At 44.2% G+C, this 22,945-nt stretch overlaps 1 protein-coding gene across 1 annotated transcript in view; it reads left to right on the top strand.

Annotated features, from left to right (window-relative positions):
- The first annotated feature begins 359 nt into the window (after positions 1-359).
- Positions 360-22,945, top strand: part of lingo3a (leucine rich repeat and Ig domain containing 3a) — a 34,822-nt gene continuing 12,236 nt past the window's right edge. Inside the window, exon 1 of the mRNA XM_031863956.1 lies at positions 360-898. The gene's annotated coding sequence lies outside the window, so the exon portion shown is untranslated. The remainder of the gene's footprint in view (positions 899-22,945) is intronic.

Raw genomic sequence — 22,945 nt, forward strand, 5'->3', positions numbered from 1 at the left:
AAATAGAAACAGAAAAGAAAATGTTTAATGGTAATAATTCTGTTGAAAAATTCTGTTTAAATAATATTGTACAATTACCAAATTGGTATATTTATACATTTCTATCTATTCATTCATATATTTCTTTTAGAATATCTTATTAAATCTATTTGGTCCCATATGGACTCCCATACAGCGTGTCCCTGCAGAGTATTGTATGCCCACCACCTGAAAGTTTAAGTGAGCTGAATTTTTAAGTAGGGAACTCATCTTCCGTTTTCCCCCCACAGGACTTGAATGCAGCACAAAACAGCCCGAGTAGGAGAGAGAGAGAGGGAGAGAGAGAGACAGAGAGAGAGAGAGAGAGAGAGAGAGAGAGCAGCAACAGCGCAGATCAGCCCCTATGAACAGCACAGCAGTCGGGTCCTCTTTCAAACCAAAACACACACTCTGACACACACTGCGCTGGACATCCCACACACACAAATGCCAGGACACTCACACACATGCAATCCAATAACGAGAGCACCGTCAGTCGGAGCTGCCTGCCGCTGCCGGTGGCAGCCCTCAACGCTTCTCCGAGACACAAAGCTGGGAGCCCGCTGTGAGAGGAGCTCCTGCTGCTTTTCTGGCACAAAGAAGAGGGGAGCCAGAGACTTCACTTGGGAAGCGGTAGATAATTCAGCAGCAGTGCTTGGAGGAGAGAGGGAGGGAAGGTGAGTGAATGCAGTCCAGTCCAGCTGCTGTAGCTGCCACTGCTGCTGCTGGAAGAGGAAGAGGAAGAGGAGGAGGAAGCTCAGTGACTGGAGGAGCAACTTTATCCAGCACAGACCCACAGTCAGAGCAGACGGCCAGCAGGGATCAGAACACCTCCAGGCTTGCAGATGTGGAAGGAGCGCGGTGCAAGTTCTAGTCCTGGGTGAGCAAACTTCTCACACACACACACACACACACACACACACAGTCATCTGGTAGTCCACTTGATGTGCTGTCTGACACTTTGACACAACCAAAGAGATCTTGCACATGGGGTTAATCTTGCCTGTGTCTTCCCTTTCATCCAGATCTCAGTGGTCAAGGCTCACATAAGCCGATGACCCGATGAGCGTAACATTCACCCTGTGATGATCGTGACACTAGTTTACCCCCTCCCCCCCCCCCCCCCCCCCCCCCCTCAGCCTCTTCTCACACTGTCATGGTGCAGTCCCGGCTGATCGATTTGCTCTCTAACTCAAATGGACATCGGGTCTCATTATCTCACGCCGCCTGTGCTTTTTTTCTATTGTCATCCTTGAGATTTCTTGCATCCATGCAGGCACAGCCTCCCTGTGCGCGTGTGCCTTTGGTTACCAGCTCTAAATTAGGTTTTAATGATCTGAACATGGGACAGAAAGGGAGAAAGGCACCCTTTGATCGATCCCTGCAGTCCTCTCAGTGTGAGAGTGTCGTCGGTTTGACACATCTAAGCCTCAGCCCGCTCCCATCTCTGTTGTGGTTCTGTTCAGTTCTCTGTTCAGTGTTTATATGAGGAAGGTCTGATTAAGCTTTTGCTTTAATCTCATTCCTTGTTTGTCAAGTATTACAGTTCAACTCTGTCCCGGCAATTCCTGCATACATTAGCCTACATACATTACAAAAACATGTACGTAAATTATGATTGTGATTGCGCAACTGTCTTTCTGTTTCCAAGACAATTGAAAATAGAAAATACAATCGCTTTGCATTTCAAGATGGCCACGTTTTTTTTCCTTATTGATTTTGGGGGCAGTATTAGGAAGTTGACAGTAGGGAAGTGACAGGAAATTTGGGGAGAGATTAATGGGGAGTGACATGCAACAAAAGTCCCTGACAGGATGGGACCCGGGGTCATCACAATTCGTGGTCAACACCTTAAACCCTTCAACTACCAGGAAACCCCTTAATGTATGTTGAGGCATGGCACGGTTATTTTTTTTTATAATATTGAGATCACGATTATGTATCATGAATATTCATTATTTCTTGCACTTTCCCATTTAAATATAACAAACACTGCTTTCACTAACACGTTGCTACATTCTTGCTAATGTACACATCTTTGCATCGGAATAAGACAAGTTCTTCTTCACACTGCTTTCTCCTAGAAGCAAAGTAAGATGTACCACTGCTTTCGCCTTCACGTTATTCTAGGCTACATTGCTAATTAATACGTTTTTGCATCAAAGAAAGAAGAAAGTTTCTTATTCACACTGCATCTCTTAGAAGCTAAATAAAATGTACCAAAACTTTTTACCCAAAATGAAATCAGCAGACCGCTGCTTTCACTTTCCGGTTGTTCTACATTCCTGCTAATTAAATAAATCGTTGCATCTTCACCTGAATTTAATGCATCAAAACGTATACTCTGGACTGCAGCTGCAACATTCAGGAAAGTGTTTCACAGCGGCATGGCAGCCAAAACATGTCGATCGCCCCCCTGGTGACTGTCTGTTATTTTAGGCAGCGCTTGATGCAACAGAGTTTTCTATGAGCTGAGCACACATTTTAAATATCAATATCGCAGTTCGTCATGTTAATTTAATTGCGGGAAGCTAAAACAGTGTTCATCTTTAATATTTGATTCATTGTGCTGCCCTCTCAGAGATTTTTTTGCTCGTGTCACTTGCCTCTCCAATCAGTCTCCCTTCAACTGATTGGTTGGTGCTAGAACCAATCACAGCATTGCAGAAATCCACATTTTTCATTGCCTTGTACATTAATGTAATTAAAACCCTTTCTTTTACCATCCAATTAAACGTCTTGGACTTTAATCCAGTGAGAGGTTTAGGTGAAATGTTGGTGCACGCACCTCACTGGGTCTGGATCTACATCTAGATTTTGGGCAGATGTTGCTCAGGAGGTATAGCAGGTCGTCCTGTTTGCCCTATTAAAGTGTTCTTGAGCAACTGAATCCCAAATTGTTTGTGCTTGTCTATTGTAAATTGTTTTCAGTTCATTTTTGTCTCATGAAATGTAGATCAGACTTGAACTTGTGTCGTTGTCGTCTCTTGGATTCCAACCTGCTTGTCGAGAGCCACAGTAACTGCTTCTGTCTAAAGAATTGACGAGAAAACCAGCATTGAAGTCAATGCAATTATACAAGAGCACTTAATAGCACCCGAGGCGCCACTTAGCCTCCCAATCTGACAGATTTATGTCATTAATGAAATGTCTGCTGACGGGTCTATGTGGCCCTCAGAGTGCGTTGTTCAATCAGGCCCGTTAGTCTTGTCCATTACTACTCCTCCACTTACCTTCTCGTTTCGATGCTTTCTGCTGCACATAAAGCTGTCCGCTGTGCTCAATAGTGACATTACCTCAACACTGCCAATGCCGAGCCTTATTGTTTTCAACTCTGGATTGTTTATGAGGGCAGTAATGCGGAGATGCGGCCGCTGTCAGCAGGACGAGGGCAGTGATGCTCTTACGGAAAGGGCGGCGCGGGACATCGGGGGGGAGGACAGGAAGGAGGAAAAGGAGTGAGAGCCTCTGTGAGCGGCTTTCAAATACCTGCAGGTTAGCTAACACGTTAAGACGTCCAGCTGGAAGGATCACGGGACCGTGTACGCTGGCCGTCCTCCCACCATTATAAACGTTCAGGCTGTAACCTTAATGCAGAGCTTAGTGAATATTTGGGCCTTACTAGTATTTTATTTCCAAACATGATTGCTTCATTTGGCATTTCATGACGATAGAGGCTGGCTGACCTGGTTACCCTACAGCAGTGGTTTTTCAACCTTTTTTTCGTCAGACAAAAGCCTCTTGTACCGACACCACTCGTTATGCGTGGAATGTGTTCATGGAAGAAGGTTTTATTGAAATATAGGTATTTCAACCATTTAGCCATTACTTTCAGCTAACTGTTTCTCTGCTCGCTTGCTACCTAGTTTTCTCCGAATCGTAGCATGTGGTGTCCAGATGTTTTCAGCTGACTCAAAATATGGATATATGCTTTTTAAATCACATCTATAAAATCAAATTAGTTGAGCTGCTCTAAATTCTCACCACGTAACCACTGGCAAATGGAGAAGTAGACCCTGTGGTATAAGAATCCCTCATTGGCAGTCGCTGCCTTGGAGAACGATTAACAGCGTGACATTAAACTCGTCTGTAAGAGACATTTAGGATTACTTAGTGAAATTACACTGAAGTATGTTTTTCTAGGGCTGTAAATTTGGAGTCAACGATTCTGGAAGAAGAATGTTGGTATTTCAACAAATACCCAACTCCAGATGTACCGTACCTCTCTCTTTATTCCATCCATGGCCTTTCCCCTGTCCTGCGCACGAGCATGAACTGTTGCTGATTGGCTGGAATAGGGTTGTGCGGCTTTGTTTGTTTCCCATTTCCAGAACCGGGGCTGCGTGTGACGTTTTTTTTCAACGCACGCACAGATTTTAAAGCTGCGAGGAGATATTCGCTGATTTTAGCAAGAAGTGTATGGAATTATAATCGCTGACTGCACATTTTAAGCAGTGCCTACTGTAAGAATGTATTCAAAATCCCGCTGTTGACGTGTGAGAAATGTAGGCTCCATTAGTGCCATTTATTTAAATGACACTAATGGAGCCTCTAGTAAGTACGGAGCTTTTGTTATGTTTTTTTGAAACCAACAGGATCAAAGCAATACGTCAACCCAGTACAATGGCAGACCAATGAAAGTGTTCTGGTGTTGAGGAGGCCGTTCATCTTCCTCTGAATGTGTTTTTGAAAATAATGCAATTATTCCTCCAGTTCCCCCTCAGAAAATGTACGTCTATCATTCAAAACTGTACCGTCTTGCATACATTCCTAGTTGCGGAGCCTATTTATAGATTGTATGGTAGATTACACACGCTGCCATGGTGCTACAGTATCATCCAGCACAAGCACTTATCCAGGCTCTGACTTTTTACCTAAACTAGGATGTCTGCACTTTTGTAATCTACCTCTGAAAGCTTTTTACCCAGTTCACTCTTCCTCGATGCTTCGTAGAAGTCTTATCTGAACTAAATTGGCTGATTTAAGCCGATGATGGGTCCCGTGTGACTGCACTAGACCGGCGCAGATGAGATACAGAGAGGAAGCAGAGGGGTGAGAAATAGGAGTTTTTTGATCTTTGGATGCTGCATATTTGATGTTTTCTGAGGTCTCCGGATGAAAGAATGAGTGGTGAGATATGACCGTAGCGTTACATAAGAACTAAAAGGGAAGCCAAGGAGTCCCATGAGTGTAGGTAGGCAGTGGTTACTACACTACATCTTCTTGCATTAAGTCATTTTCTTTGCCCAATATGCCTCAGGACTTGGTGATTTTTAACAATGTGAACAGAGGCGGTCCTTGTTATGTGCATTTTACACCTAAGCCTGATGAAAGATCACTAATTACAGGCTTTGGTGTGAGTGAGCTGATATTTGAAGTCATGTAACACAGAGCATCTTCAACACTGAGCTATGGGATGAAGTGGGTATTTGGGCAGTTTATATATATATATATATTGTCGCTCTCTCCGGCTCATTTCATTTCATGTATTTCTATTGCTGCTGGCAGCTTGAAGAGCTGCGACCATCCAGCCGTGAAACAATATTCTCCAGTATGGATCGACCATCTCGACTGAGAGAAAATGGAGTTCAAGGCTCTTGCCCGTGCCCTCTTCAGGAAGGTACCATCCTTACCAGTCCAAAGATCACACACTGCGTCGCTTTGTTAGTGCTCACACAAGATGTCGATTGACTGATTGTGACCGAAGTGGGCTGCAGTTTCTCATGTATAATCTCCTTTAATCAACACCCACACGGCAAGACAGCGAAATAACCAACTTCTCCTTCTTTGGGGTTCACATCAGACGCACGACTCGACTGTTGCACATCGGCTCTGTTCATTTCTCTGTTTTCAGCCTCCTTGTCTCCTCTCTCCTACCTGTGACCTGGAAATCGACCTCAGCGCGCCATCTTTAAGCGTGTCTCAATTCCTAAAAGGAGAGAAGGCCTGTGACATGAACATCATATTTAATTGACGTCGCTTTAAAATGACTGCTCTGAAGCTCGGATGTCTCATCTTGTTAAATGCCTGTTGTCTTGGACTCCTCTCTCCTTGTGTCTCTTCCTTGCCTCCTCCGTTCACATCTCAGGAAGGAGGGACTGAGATCCGAGGCGAGGAAAGGAATCGAGAATTCACAAACTGAGAAAATGGGAAGAGTGCCACGGTTATTGTTACACTCATAACTGTCCCCAAAAACACAACAGAAGGTTGGAACCAAATAATTCAGAGACAGGGGACATGAAGGTACTTCAATGTTACACATAAATCTTCAATGTTACACATTAATAATGATACTTATATAAATAATACTTAAAGTGCTGGAAAGGAAATGATAATTTAATTCTGCACAGTCCAACTTTTACAATGAGAATTATACATCTAAAACACACAACATAAATGAGTAAGATAAGTACTTTTTACGTCTAGATTCATGATTCCAAATACATATGTGCCTCTGTCATTATAGTGCTTATTTAAAGAGCAATTGTAAATTAATTAAATATCCCAAAAGCAGAAACTGTCCTCAAAAAGAGAAACCTACAGGGAAACTTCTAACCTTTCCCCGTAAGCTAGAGGAGGCAGATAACCAGAGGAAAGGGCCTTCGTACTGCAGTATAGTCGTTACATGCAGCCCCATTAGCTTATGTAGTCCAGCGTCCAGCATTACTTGATCCTGAACAAAGTCGTCCCCAGTCAAAAGCATTGCAGCTGCATCCGCGAATCAATACGGTATGATTCAGTTGGATTTCACCTTACCTCCCTTCAGAGTGAACAGTGAACACTGAAAGGTTGTTTTCATCCTCTCAACAACATCCTCAGAGCTATTTGTCTGCTTCTCCAGACAGTTCTGAAAAATGTTTTGCTGCTTCAAATGAACAGCTACCCAGATTGCGACAGCTGCTGAGCTTATTAAGATGTTGAGACAGTTTGTTTCAAAACATTCATTTCACCCTTAACTCTCGCACCATTAACTTCATTTAGAATTTGTCAGAAGTAAAGTCCATATTTTCAAAAAGAATATCACTTGTGGATAAAAGCATCAATTTAAAAGTAACTTTCAAGCACTAAAACAAATGTTCTACTTAAACCAAGTGATGGATTCCAGAGATATTCTACTCGCTACGCTTCCTTCCAGCTCTGTCATTAACCACACCTGTAGCAGCTGAGCCAGGCAGACATGTCTCATTGTGTTTTTTGAGCCACTGCGAAGGACCAGCTGTGTCCTGTGGGTTAACTCAAGTTACACACACATCTTTCATACCATCTCTCCACGGGCCATGCATACGAGATGGATCTTTAATCAGCTCTCTTCAATTATGTAATTACAAGATTGGATTTAACACATGACATGCAGTGTGTTTTTGTTGCAAGGGCTGACTCCAATGTCTGAGCTACCGCACAGTCACCGTGGTTCATTTGTCTTTTTCCGCAACACTGAAATGTCTCATGCCCTTTGGTGACATTTGGACAAAAAAAACATCCTGTGATTGGAAAAATAATTAAATCCAGACGCCTGTAGCTGCACACACACACACACACACACACACACGCACACACGCACACACGCATATTTACACACTCCTCACATCATCAGCCTCTCCCAATTTAATTTAGCTTTCCTTGGTTGATCAAAAGTAGCATTTTCTTTTTTCATAAAGTCACCTCAATCCCGAAACCTACTAATGACTCTGACTTAAATGTGATCTTTCCGTGTTGTGGTCAGATGCACTTAACACTGTGCAAGGGTATTAAGCACATGATTAATTAATCATTCCTCGAATGGGTCCTGTCGTGCTGAACAGTTAACAGCGTGTTCGACTCAGCTGACGCATTCAGTCGGACGTTTGTGGGGTGATGGTGACGATGCATTTAGATGAAGATTAGTGTGATTGCTTGTGCAAAAATAACCTCCCTCTCTCTTTAGCTAAATTATTCTTTGAACCCAGTGAACCTATTCTGAATATCCCAGTGAGCCGTTGGTATAAATGAAGATTAAAGAGTCATGCCTCTTTGCATCTTCATATCAGCCCGTAGCCCCCGATGCTCCTCTATCTCCCTGCTCGTTGGATCACACTGCCAGAACTAAAGCCGACTTTTATCTTCTTTTCAGCCACTGAACATAAATCAGTTGATCAAATCATTTTCCTGAAGTGGAGACTCCTAGAACTCGGGGATGAGAGTGAACTGTTCAGTCAGGCCGTTCTTTCCGTTTGACTTGGCTCGATCTGCTCCCTCTGTAGCTCTATGTGCTGCTCTTTGGTTCTTTGTTCTTTTTCAAGCTCGCCTGCGTGTTTGGTCGCTTGCTTCCATCCTGGAAGAAGAGAAGCATGAAACCGGAGAGATAAGAGCTCTGATTTAAAGCCAGTCCACATGTCAGTCCAAGTCAATGACCTATCCAGTAGTTCACCACTTTGTGAAATACGACTATTTGTGATCTGGAGGAGAGTTGGATGAGAAGCTCAACACCATTCTCGTATGGTAAATATGTGGCTACAGCTAGCAGCTGGTTAGCTTAGCTTAGCACAAAGACTGGAAATAGGAAAACAGATTGCCTGGCTCTGTCCAAAAGTAACAAAATCCGCCCACCAGCTCCTCTACAGCGCACTAATAAACACATTGTATCCTGTTTGTTTTAAGACGTGCAAAAAAACAGTGTGAAAAGGAAAGTTTGCTGTTTTACGGTTTATGTTCTGGACTTTTTCTTGTATTAGTCACACATGTTCAGGCTGCTGGTGCACAGAAATATTTTGAATTTGGGGAAACAAATTCTCTGCAACACCAGCTGACAGGCTGACACGTAGCTAATTTGCATCATAATTAGAAAATATTTAGGGATTACATTTTATTCCCCTTTAATATGAGTCCTAATGATGTGGAGGTCCCACTGAGGTTAGGAATGCACTGTTGTACTCTGTTCATTAGTGCCGTTGAGCTTGTAGCTTGAAAGGCGTTAAGACCATCTGCCAGCTGACGAAAGGTGCGACACGTTACCTCATTATGGGGATGTTAACTTGAGCTGGGTCACCATTTTCAAGTGACCTTTTAGTTTGACGAGAAACAAAAGTGTTTTCACTTCCGATATTTTGTGAACACGTTGAACTTGGCAGTTGTGGATACTGATTGAAATGAAAGATGATGCCTGTAATGATTTCAGTTTGAGAGCGTGCCTTATTAATACCAGTCCCCTTTGAAAAGAGCGCTTGACTGATAAGATGACAAGCTAATAAAGGAAATCCGATGGCACATGTTTGGTTTTTATATTGCAGGACTAAAATCATGAGGCATTTTATTGTGCATGAACCAGAGATCGAGACTTTGGATTCGGGGCTTGGACTCAAGTTTAAAGTTGCACGCTCGGGGACTCGAGACTTGACTTGGACTCACAAAAAAATGGCTTCTGAGCATCTCTGGGTTTGAGAGGTTAGAGGGATTTGTTAAATTTCAGTCGATTTTGAGCCGTCATTAGTTGGAGACCCCAAGGTCTTATATATACAATACGGTTGTACTCTTAACTAGTATTGAAAAATAGATTACAGTTATTATTGCATGCCAAATAATGTTAGCAATATTTTCCTGTTTCCATTAGTAATGTTTATATTCCATATTATATTCATTTTTCAGGGCAAAATACAGTTTTCATCATGTTGGTTTTTCATATTTAAAGCCACCGTATACCGAACATCTAATCAATGCTGATACTGTTTGCTGATAGATACAGCGCATATTTTGAATTCCTGAGATACAGCTATGCTGTTTTCTAAGCAGACCGGATGGTATGCAGCCGATAATAGAACGCTCATTACAACCAAAAAGAGACTTGTGAGCATCTCTGGCACGCAGCAAGTGAGAAGTGAGTCAGTCTCTTCATGCAGCCCCAGAGAGGAGGAAACATATTTGAAGACAAAAGCCTTGTTCCAGCTTCTCTTTTGAAAAGGATGTCAAAGCCTGGAAGAAAATATCTCCCTTTCTTTGTCTCTCCATCATTTGAACTAATAAATCTGCAGCTGTATGTGCGTCCATGTGCATCTGTGACAGATGGGTTTGATGAGATTGTGCTGAACAGACCTCTTCCTCCCTCGTCTTCTTCCTCTTGTATTCCTCTCTCTCTTCCGTAGGAACATATAGATTTGGTTTGCCTGTCGGAAGTGTTTCATCAGAGCTAGTCTGCTCGGCAGAGGATCTTGTCTTTGAGCTGACTCCCAGCTGTGTCCAGTTTTTATTCTGTTGTTCGGGGCGTTATGGAGGCTACGCTCTGCTCGTGAAATAACTGTGTGCACACTCTGCGTGCTTGGCCCATTTCTATCTGGGGAAGTGGGTTTCTGAGACGTATAGGGTTATCCTTGTCTGCATAGATCACCATCTGTGGATCTTCAGTCTGTGTCTACGAATACCTCTTTGCACATGTGCATAAATACATCTGTGTCTCTTCAATGCCGTCCTGTCACATTCCCTCAGGTTGACTGGTCTACTTCCTGATCTCCGCTGTTCGCCACTCTGAGGTGAAGAAAACAAGTTGCTCCTGGGCATCAGGGTTATGAATTTCTCATGGGAGCCAGTAGAGACGCAGTGAGATGGTGTTGCATGGGGCTGACACCCCTCTCGTCTTCGCTAGCCTGCCATTGGTTCGGGATAAATTATTATTAGAAAAACATTGATCATCCTGCCTTCATGACAGTCGGCCTGCAGTGCGCTGTCAGAACCTACCTCGTCTCTTTCATAGACCACTCTGCCTGCTTTCCTTTCCCTCTGTCCCGTAGAGTACTCCCATAGCTTTCTCTCAAAGAATTGTATCTTTGTACTCTCCCACTGCCTCTCGCTTTTGTCTCCAGTGAAACGTCTCATCAGAACCACTTTCAATGGATCTCTCGACTGTCTCGGTGTCTGGAAGGCTGCGTGCGCGTCAGAATAAACAGTTCTCAAAAGAGGCTGTGAATAATTTGTATGTCAGGATGTAGCTGCGGTTGTGTCTGTTTGCATGGACGAGGCTTTTTCTTTTTCTTTTTTTCTTGGTGCGGTGCAGTGTGTGTTTCTGACTCTATCCAGCATGCTGTTTCATCCCAGTACATCCGATGCCGAGTTCCTGTGTGATGTCAGAACAGATCTATGTTTAATGCGCCGGCTGGGCCCAATTACCCGATGCCCATGGCTGTTCCTAGAGACTTTAAAGAGGCCCCTTCGCATGCCAGATACCCATGATGTCGTAATCCTTGGTGAGATGAAGTGGCACGGCGATCCCGGTTTAAGGACACAGATTGCTCATCCCGTACTCTGGTATCGTGGACATTTGCGGTTCGCTTCGGCGGTCAATTTCCCCCTGAAGAGTTATTTAAGGTCCCTGTCGTGGTTTCTCTTTTCATTTCAGAGAATTAGAGGTTCTGTGTGAAGAGCAGAGGCAGCATCAACACCCCTCCTCTTTGGTGCCTCTGCATCCCTCTCTTCCTCCTGGAGTCCTGTAGGGAAAGCAGCTGAGTCACTCTCTCCTCCCTCTCTTCATCCTCAATCTGCTCTTGCTCCTCCTTCCTCCACCTTCCTTCTGTTTTCTCTCACTAAGCCTTCATCAAAGGAGTCGACAACCTGTGTCATTTGCCAAGGTTCACTTTTAACTCCCTGCAGAGCATCAGCTGAGAGGGTGTATGTCAAATTTAGCATTTAGCAGAATTTCTGTGCGCATGTTTGTGATTTTTACTGTCGGCTTTCCTGTCCCCTATTAGGCGCTCCTATTAGTCAGAGTTGTAGCACGGACAGCAGCAGCAGCAGCTCACTCTTTGATGGAATCTTTCTTGAGTTGAGATTTACTCGAGAGAGATAAGAGAGTGCGGCTGTCAACTACCCATCTGACGACACACACACACACACACACACACACACACACACAGTTCCAGTCTATGTTCCTCTGAAGTGCCTCACTTTTCACAAATCCATTTCAAAGGCCCTTCTCCTTCCATGGCTCTATCAGGATGTATAATCCCTCATCACCTTCCCTAAAGCATCTCACATCTCTGCCTTCTGTTTTCATGTCATTCTGCTAAAAGAAAATCTCTCCTTCTTTGGCTCCTATTTCGTTTTGCATAGCCGCCTCTTTTCTTGTGTCTAATAAATGTTTGAAGGAAACCCGCTTCTCTGTCATCTCACTTTCTTTTTTTCATGGTCAGCATCTTGATATGCACGCTGCTCTTCTCTGCCACCTCTTCCTCTCTTCAGACTCTTGACTTCTTATAACAAACAAGCTCATTGTTGCATTAGCTAATCTCTCAGAAGACATGGCACAGATGCAGGACCACCTCTTCTGCTGCAGCTCATGGCTGTAAGCAGACATCCCCACGTTATTTAACCGCCATATAAAAGGAAAATGGGGAAGAGCGGATACATTTGTGATTTAACAAATGAATGGTTCTCTGCAGATTTTAAGCAGCCATTTTTGTGAATGCAGAGCACTGAATGTGATACTGATGTTTGAAGATGAATCAACAATTAGCTGCTGTGATGTGCCACGAGACTCTTTCTGTGTCTCTGCCTGTGCCGTGAGAGCAGATCCGGTGCCAGCGTTGTTGCTCGAGATCCTATAATTACTTCAGAGTTCTTTCCGTAATTAATGCTCTTAATGCTCAGAATCCCAGACATCGCTGTTCTCACATTATCAGGCTCAGGGCGGAAAAACATGCACATAAACACGAGTATGCCAATGCACAGGGTGTATCGCCAGATTTGATTATTTGCTGCTCTTTTATTTGATGTGAAGGCTGTTCAAAAGAAAGAGATTTCACTTCAGTTGTCAAAATTTGTTTCCTCCCAAACGTGGACACATTTTTTTAGCCGTGGCTGTTTTGTGGCAGTCAGCGGTCCCTCGACTCAGCTCGCCGTCTTGGCTGCAGCGAGATTAAAGCCGAGAGGAAGAGAAGACGGGAAGTGGACCGGGCAGTGTGGCGGTTCCCAACGGCGACAGGATTAGAGGGTGGGACAGTGAAGTAGGCCATACAAAACAGGCTGAGCTGAAATATGGACAACAGAACATAACATAGACAGAGCTGGATGGCACAGCACATTTCATCAGCATGTCATGAGGCTGTAATCCCAGGCCAGCCACTGTGCTGACTGTGGGTCAGCCCGGGATAGTTGTCGGTCAGTGACACTTGTGGATATTGCTTTTGGAATCACAAGACGTTGATCGCAGATGTGGAGCAGGATTGCTTTTTGTCAAATATGAAGAATCCAATTGTAATGTTGGACGAGATTTTAGGAAACAAGGATTTAAGACGGGAATCTAGAAATACAATCAATGAATATAAGCTTCCTTTTGTAAATACATTTTAATTTTATAACTAATTGTTTTATTTGTATTCATTATAGAAATGCAAGAGAGACAGGAGAGATGCATCTCCTTTTCAGATGCAGAGGGGGTTTAATGAGACGAACTACATGAGGTGACGTGATACACACTAGTATTACGCTTCCTCGCTTTTCAGTGAAAACGATGAGCCTGTGCTGCTCAGTCAGTGTAGACGGATGAAAATGAGAGGGGTGAAGGAGAGGTCAGGAATGCCAGCTAGCGTTATGTTACAGTTAGAAAAGGCACAGAAAGAGACGGCTGCAAATTTCTGCCCATGAAGGCCTTTGATGCTTCAGGTGACATACTGTATCTGTGTATTTGTGTCTTCATGGTACGTCTGCCGGCCTGTCCCTGACCACAGCGCTCCTCTCACACCCTTAACTGACTCTTTTTCCATCATATTCTTGCACTTGTTTTCAGACTGCCTAAAGAAAGTGTCTATCTCTATCTCTGCTCTTAAATAGAAATCCATCCATCCATCCATTTTCCACCGCTTATCCGGGGTCGGGTCGCGGTGGCAGCAGGTCAAGCAGGCCGACCCAGACCTCCCTCTCACCGGCAACATGTTCCAGCTCATTCTGGGGGGTCCCGAGGCGTTCCCAGGCCAGCTGGGAGATGTAATCCCTCCAGCGTGTTCTGGGTCTTCCCCGGGGTCTCTTCCCAGTTGGACGTGCCTGGAAAACCTCCAGTGGGAGGCGTCCAGGAGGCATCCTAATTAGATGCCCGAACCACCTCAGCTGACTCCTTTCGACGCGAAGGAGTAGCGGCTCTACTCCAAGCTCCCTCCTGATGACCGAGCTCCTTACCCTATCTCTAAGGCTGAGCCCGGCCACCCTACGGAGGAAGCTCATTTCGGCCGTTTGTAGCCGCGACCTTGTCCTATCGGTCACGACCCAGAGTTCGTGACCATAGGTGAGGGTAGGAACGTAAACCGAGTGGTAAATTGAGAGCTTTGCCTTCCGGCTCACCCTCTTCACCAAGACGGTCCGGTGCAGCGCCTGCTTTACTGCTGCAGCCGCACCGATCCGTCTGTCGATCTCCCGCTCCATCTTACCCTCACTCGTGAACAAGACCCCGAGATACTTGAACTCCTTCGCTTGAGGTAGGCACTCCGTCCCCACCTGGAGGGAGCAATCCACCGGTTTCCGGCAGAGAACCATGGCCTCAGATTTGGAGGTGCTAACTCTCATCCCCGCCGCTTCACACTCGGCTGCAAACCGCCCCAGTGAATGCTGGAGGTCATGATCCGAGGAGCCTAACAGGACCACATCATCTGCAAATAGCAGAGAAGCGATCCCGAGACCCCCGAGACTGAAGTTCTCCGCCCCCAGGCTGCGCCTAGATATCCTGTCCATGAAAATCACGAACAGGACCGGTGACAAAGGGCAGCCCTGGCGGAGGCCAACACCCACCGGGAACGTGTCTGACTTATTGCCGAGAATACGGACACAGCTCCTACTGCAGTCGTACAGAGACCGGATCGCCCGTTGTAATGGGTCCGGCACCCCATACTCCCACAGCACCCCCCACAAGACCCCCCGAGGGACCCGGTCGAAAGCCTTCTCCAAGTCCACAAAGCACATGTAGACTGGTTGGGCAAACTCCCAGAACCCCTCCAGTAGTCTTGCGAGGGTAAAGAGCTGGTCCACTGTTCCACGGCCGGGACAGAATCCGCATTGCTCCTCTTGTATCTGAGGTTCGACAAGCGGTCGGAGCCTCCTTTCCAGCACCCTGGCATAAGCCTTCCCCGGGAGGCTGAGTAGTGTGATACCCCGGTAATTCGAGCACACTCTCCGGTCCCCCTTTTTGAAGATGGGAACCACCACCCCGGTCTGCCAGTCCATGGGCACTGATCCCGACCCCCATGCGACATTGAAGAGGCGTGTCAGCCAGGACAGCCCAACTATGTCCAGCGCCTTCAGCATCTCAGGGCGGATCTCATCCACCCCCGGCGCCTTGCCACCAAGGAGCTTTTTAACTACCTCAGCGACCTCTGCCAGGGATATGGGTGAGCCTCCCCCTAGGTCCTCAGGCGCTTAACTGACTCTTTTCCCATCATATTCTTGCACTTGTTTTCAGACTGCCTAAAGAAAGTGTCTATCTCTATCTCTGCTCTTAAATAGAAATAGAATAAATAAACCTTTTGGGAAATATGCTTATTCTGTCTTTTTTCGCCGATATTTAGACGAGAGGCTCGATATCACTTTTGTGTCTGTTCGATAAATGTGAAGTCATCACCAGCAGTCGTTAGCGAAGCAAAAGGACTGGGGGAAAAAAGGAAACATTTTTTATCGAATACATTAAACAAACAAGATATAACATGTTAATTCGGGAGCTACTGGCAGGCAGTTTTCACTACCCTTTAGACAGAACCAAGCGAATTGTTTTTGTGCTAAGCTAACCAGCTGCTGACTTAAACTCCTTATTTACCATACAGACATAAGAGTGGTGTCAATCTTCTCAGTCAAGCAAGAAAGCGAATGAGTGTATTTCCAAAAATATAAAAATATTCCTTTAAATCTTCTTCACCTCCATTGTTTCTCGCTCACCTTCAGGTGACTCTGGTGTCATAACTACGGCCGGCCAACATCCCGACAAACAAAGGCACCTCCACGGCGTACGGGATGTGTTGTCACTAGACAAGCTGTGCGTGTTTCAGCGTTTCAGTGAACTTGGGCAGGCTGCTTGTGAACATGTGCGTTGAAGGTGAAAAGAGTCTGCAGAGGCTTTTCACACACTTTCTTTCCGTGTGTGTGAAGTTTTGATTCCTTTCATTAACTGGTTTTCAATAATGTCTGTTTCAGTTGAGCTTAGTGATCCTTCATCTTTGTCTGTCATCATCTGTCGTCTCGGATGACTGTAGCTGTCCAAAACTGTCAGTATCGATCTGCTGAAGGACTTCCTGTGTCTCATGAGTGAGTTACATTTCCAGCTGCAGTTGTGCTTCAGATCTGCCTTACGAATACGATGAGTGAATTTTTTTTTTTTTCTTTGAATTTGTCACAGATGCCGACGCTGCACTTGAGCTTGATGGAGCATTTTAGCTTCTTTTAGCTCATTGATTTGTTTTGTTTTTCTGGCTCAAAATGTACTGATTAGGTTAAGCTTCATAGCATTGTATATAAACACCCTGAAAGCCCACTGTATGCTAATAATGCTATTTACTCAGTGCCAAACAGCAGTCAGACGAAGGGTATGTTTGTAAATGATCACTCACTGACGAGCTGTTGCACTACACATATCGAAAGGAAAGATTTTCTTTCATCCACTTGAACCTACCCGTTCGTTAATTCATATAAAGAAATGTTGTTTCTTCGCACAACAACGCTCTCATTTTAGTGTAGCGTGTCATTTACGAATGCACTCAATGTCAGTGACTAGCTGGTGAACATAGTTTAACATTTGCTGGGGCAAATACTTTACTCAGGAGTTGGTGGAGAACAAAACAGAGCTAAAATGAGACTAAATATTGGACTTACACGACTCCAAATGAATGATAATGTTGCTTCCTGTCTGCTGGATGTGTAAACAGGCAACTGGCTGCTAACAAGTCTGCTGTATCAACTTTAAAGGTGATGATATGTCAGTGTTGTGTTCACAACTTGTTTTAGTAGTTGTCCCAGTTTCTACCATATGGTTTGGTGAATGCACTTGCTAGAGGACGGAGTATTTGTGGTATACTTTGTGGTCATGCGGGTAAAAGCTTAAATGCCTCCAATTGGAGGAAATGTAGGTCTGAGTTCTAAAAGTCTTTGCTAGCGATGCTTGGACGTTGTCTAATTAGGCTTTTGACAGTTCATGTTCGACCGGCAGCAGCTCTGTCAGCTAAGCTCTTGAACAGTGTGGATGGACAACTGTAGGATCTAATATGATGTGAAATACGTGGACTCCCAGCTATCGGCTCTGTCTGTCTCACTGCTTATAACAAGTGCTGTTCTCGCCTGGGACCTTCAGCAGAGGCTGATCTGCCTGATTCCATCAGCGCCTTTCAAAGATGTCTCTTCCTGGTTTATTACACGGACAGAAATTTCTCCACCTCACTGCTGTCGAGTGATGAATTATGAATAGATGCGAATCGAGCAGCAGCACCGCCAGCCAGGCCTGAGGATTACTTTCAATTTGCACACCGCTCCCCCTGCTGCCCCGCTGGCTCGCTCCGCTAGTCAGACTTCTTTCTCAAGGGACCTCAAGGGCAGTATTAGATTGCCGCCTGAAACTCTAACCCCCACCAATCATGTAAAAAGTTTGAGAAATGAATCTCTATGGATGCTCAATGCACTGTATATAGTTACACAATGAGCGCTCCGGTTGCTGCCCCTGCGTTTGACTCCTGGCATCGCTTCTTATGCGTAGATAACATTTCTCACTTCCCCTCTGGAAGGAAGATGACGGAGCAGTGCATGTGTGCCCCCCTCTCACATCCTCGTTGACTCCAGATAACCGGGTTGTAATTGGCCTGGTTGAGGAGCAGGCAGCAGCCAGTGAAGGGGAAGCAGAAAGGACAGGGATCCTTTTAATGAAGCCAATGAGAAGGACATGGAGATCCTGCGGGCTTCAAGGATTAGGGCAGGCTCCAGCAGATTTAGGCTTATGATGCTTCCACAAGTCTCTCAACCTTGAGGGGCTGGATAAAGGACAAGGAAAGTGTTGCGGAGCTAGAATATAAAATGGGAGTTTACATCTTTTACAGTGTGCGTGATGTGCAATACTCTATTTATCTCCCCCTCTGTTATACCTTCATCTTTAGCTGCTCTCCATCCAGAGATGTTGGTAAACAAAAGGATTTTTTCTAAAGGTTAATGTCCCCAAGACACTACCCTTTTAATGTACAACTCGTACACCTTCCTCTGCAGATTGAGGACAGTGTGTTTGTGTGTGTTTGAATTTGCATGCCTGTCTGTCTATTTCTGTATCTCTGTGCATTCATCCGTTGCCATGTGTAACACGTAAATCTGTGTGTGTGTGTGTGTGTGTGTGTGTGTGTGTGTGTGTGTGTGTGTCGGAAGATGCGATGTGTGAAGGAACAAAAAAGCGTGCAATGTGTGATTCGGGCCCAATATGTCCAATCGCTGCCTCTCTGGATGTGACAGGGAGTGCGAGAGTGACGGGGAGTCGAGCCAGTTGGCATGGAAAGAGCCTGAGCTGAAGTGATGGCTGGTGACACGGCAGACTGGCCGGCCAGGCAGGAAGTGGATGCCAGCAGAGATACTGATCACACTCACCTCCACCTCTTGATGACTTTTGTCTTTCTGGTTCTTGTCTCTGTGCCATACACCGAAGTGAAAACTGCAAAGTGCCTCTGTGATACCGATAAACAGCTGTAGTTGTGTATTTACAAGACGAATGAGGTCACATGCAGGACTAAAGCCGTAGCTGGTCATTTGAGCTTAAGAAAATGACTCGTATTAACCTTTGACATGAGGTTGTGTTTATGCTTAAATGGAAAATCTAGTTTCTCTCGTTAAATTTTGTTGAAGACTTGCTTTTATATGGGATAACTGTGCTGAAATTGCACATCTTATTTTGCCATAAATATTGATGGCAGGTGATGTATTGTCATTATTTAGGTCTACTGTGTCTGACCTAATTGGGAAGGAGGGGAAAACAACAGAAGTATTCTTCTGTGTTAAATCGCTTCTCTATTACACCAGGCAGCATGATGGAAATAAAAGAGTGTATATACAGGTTGAACAGGTGCTATGCATACTGAAGCAGTCAAGGCAGAGGAGTTGTCAACCGGCCATTTACTCTAAAGTTATGAGAGTCACAAAGTAATGGCTGTGCTTTCCTAGTCATTACATTTAGCATTGGATCACCGTGCTTTCAAGGACACAAATCTTGTTGTTAAATGGCCCCTTGATGCCTTCAAACAGGCTTGTGTTATTCTATCAATTTATCAGTTACTGCCAGATGCAATCAGGCCAGCGACCTAATGACGAGTTCTGTTTCATTTCCCTTCTTTTTGAAAACAGCCCAAAAAGATTTGGACAGGGACAAATGAACATTTTGATCTGTTCGCTGAGCACAAACAGTTCTACCAATTCCCCCAATTATGCCCTCTCTGTCCTGGTGGTCTTTCACTTCTCATCCCTGCTGCAGTCGATTAAGTAGCCTGAGAGGAGGGAGGGAGGGGGGGCTTTCTGGCTGACTGACAATCTCTGATCACGGGGGCTTAAAGACAGGATGGACATTTAATGCGCTGGATGCCAGTGGCAGCCTGTCCATATGGCAAGCTGGCTGTCAGACCGGTGTCGTCGTTCCACCGTGACACCCATATCATCCTTTCCAAAAGCAAGTGTTCCATGTTGCCGTTCTTTTTCTTTTTTTTTGTGTGCCAAAATGACATGGCGGCCATTTAAAGGAAGTGACACAGACACTTTTAAAAGGAGTGATGGTGTTAAAATGGAAGCAAAATGGCTTGATGTTTGAAAAAGAGACCATAGGCAAATTTGAAGAATAGTTTTGGACATTTTGGGAAATACTCTTAGCCCCCAATTAGATGCAGCATCCCTGTTAGTCAGCGGGTGTGGCTTCACGTTTTGACAAATAAACACATGTCTCAATAGACGCCAGGTAACTTTTGTCAATATGTACATACTACACATTGTTAGATTGGTTTTCAGTAGATTCTCCACAATTAAAATGCTTGGTTAATTTTACATGAACCAGGAGCATCAAAGTATAGTTCATTCAGACTTACCGGCATGGGAGAGTCCCTACATTTGAAGCGGTCGCAAAGTCCATTCCTCATATATTTATATTCCTTTAGTCTGTGCAGGTCCAACGATTAAAAGATAAAAAAAGACCTGTTGAGTTCAGTGGTAGAAATAAATAAAAGAACCAGGAGACGGTTAGCTTAGCTTAGCATAAAGACTAGAAACATCCGCAAACAGTTGTTTGTGGGTGTTTCTCGCTCCAAACAGCCCATGCTGTACAGGCGTTAGCTTTAATCTAGCTTTTTGTATGGACGGGATCCATTCAGAAAGATTAAATGCTTATTATGCTTATTACTTTTTGACACATTGGAAGACAAATGTCTGTTGACTTAATGGAAAGCACTCAGCGCCAAAATATCAAATACTTAATCTGAATCATTAATTACTATAATTGGATTTTTTTTTAATCATCATTAGTCTCTTCACTGTGAGCTCTCAACTCTCATGAGGCCTTGAAATAAACAAGCACGGGATAAATAAGTCTGCCACCCATGTAATAGGCCTAAATTGATGGAGCGCAGTAATGATTTACTGTTACAGAACGTTGCTAATGAAAGCGTGTTAGGTTGTGTGTCGATACGATAATGCTGCTCGGGGTTCTATAAGCCTCGACTGGCATCGCTGAGAGAGTGTGTATGCGACCTGGAGGAAGATGTGTCACCCTGCATTACGGTGACGGTCTGCGGCATCGAACTTCACGTCCTTTTGAGCCTCGGATCCCTTTGTGTTAACTCAAACTGACTGCGCTTGGAGGGTTAGGATTGTGTGGGAGTGTTAGTGTAGGAACCTTAATATTTGTTTCAACCTTCTGCTGTGAACATGCCTCAGTACAAAAGGAAAAGCAAGGTCAGACCCTGTCATTATAGAGAGTTAGTGGCATTACGGCCACACCTGTCCTCTCACATTACTCCTGTTGTATCTCTAGTTTTATTTTGAAGTTTTTTACTCAGAATATGTGGACAGATGTGACCAGAACAGTAGTTCAATCAACAGTATATTTGCATCGTAAGGAGACGTGATTATTTTACGGACAAGATGGGGAAAAAGTCACTTTTGTGTTGAAGTATTATAATTTGCGTTTGATTGTTCCCATTTTTGCTTCAGCCATGTGCTGTGTGAATAATATACATTTTTTTCCACCAAAGTCCGTTTTTTCTATTGCTGAAAAACCAGCTAAAAGTAGGCGATCGTCTCTTTTCCCATTGCCAGTAGACGAGTATGCAGTGAGTGGTTTTTTTTTTTTGCGTGTGTCACGTGCGGCATGCATGCTGTCGAACATGCTAGAAGAAAAGGTAAGTTAACTGTATAAAGCAGCACGGAGGCCAGTGAAGATGTTACAGTGGTTCCCTCTTGTTTTAGTATCTGTTAAACTCGGTGCAGACTAATTTGGAACGATGTTCAAGCACTACTGTTAGTAGGTCTTTTTGTCCAGTGGGAAAGGGGCTTTACGTTTATTGATCTTTAGTGCTACCCAGCATTCTGGTCCACTGTGGTTTCAGTTATTGACAATACTGGTACCCTCTGTCATTAATCTGCCTCTGTATGATCAATATGTGTCAATACTGGAATGTGGGTCAAACACCTTGTTCTCTTGTTAACCAGAAATGTACTATTACATTCTAATAGAATGAGATTTATTATTGATCTGTGGAGATCCTGCAATTGGAGCTGGTATCTAACGCTTCAGATCTGAATCAGTCTAGAGATGTTGGTAAATGAAACTATGAACACTTGTTTTTCTGGTGGTGGCGAAACAACAAAGCACCTTTTAACTTAAAAAAAATGTGATCCAAACACGCATATTTGCAGATTAATAAGCTTGGCCCATATCTAAAGACTGTGAAGCTTGGAGAAACAGCATACATTTTAGTAAAGGTTACAATATTTTACACTTTATTTGAAAAGAAAGAAACAAAGAAGTCAACTACAGACTCTTCTGGCATGTTGCATAATAATTTGATCGTGAAGACAATAACAATTCAGATGATCTGATTAGACTTTGGAGCACCTTGCTACATAAAACTACATGTTGATGAGAGAAAAACAAAACCTGTTGTGACTCTTAAAGGAGCTTACATCTAAAAAGATGGAGGACGTGTAACACACAGGTCTGTGTAGTCGCCTGAATAATTGGACTGAGAGAGGCAGCCTGTGTCACATGAATCTTTATTTTTTTAGGCCTCGGTTGAAACTAAAATGTAGCACAAAAGTTTTGTTAATCCAAAACACGTGGAGAATGAGTAACTATCATAACACTGAGGTGTTTTATCTGCAATCAGTCATATCATGTGTTTTACGCTTTATGTTTTTGGGTATGGGGCTGTTGCCTCCCGAGGTAAGGTCAGAGTCTCCATGTCAGTGGGAACAGACCATGCAGCCCTGCATTTTATATTATTTAGCTCCAGTTCATAGAAACCTTTATGTTCATAAGCCCTGAAACAGTTCTCTCTCATTAAAGATTCATGGCACATGGCAAGACACATTCTTAATCACCTCTTTGTGTCCTCTGGTTTCTCTGCTCATCCTTTGCATAGGACAGAAGTGCAATTTAAGAATGTAACTGTAACCCATTATTGTCATTAAAAATCCCATTTGGCACCCTTTTTAAAATAGTATTTATGAATCTGCGGTTAGTATGGTAGAATGGAAATTCTGACATATCTGATCAGTTAACTGCGGCAGTTTAATCGTGCAGGGCCGGAGGACAACACCACATTAAATAAGTGGACTGTTTGCACAAGATGCCCCTCATCCATCTTCTTCTGACTTCTCCTGTCACCTCAGTGTCCGCAATCTTTTTTATAACTAAGCCTGTTTGCTGACGCACGGAGCAGGTTAGGACATCGTCTGATGTTTGCTCGTTCGCATCGTGTCCAGTTGGGAT

Source organism: Anarrhichthys ocellatus, unplaced genomic scaffold (genome assembly GCF_004355925.1).
Source record: "Anarrhichthys ocellatus isolate YVR2014 unplaced genomic scaffold, GSC_Weel_1.0 scaffold30, whole genome shotgun sequence".
Classification (NCBI taxonomy): domain Eukaryota; kingdom Metazoa; phylum Chordata; class Actinopteri; order Perciformes; family Anarhichadidae; genus Anarrhichthys; species Anarrhichthys ocellatus.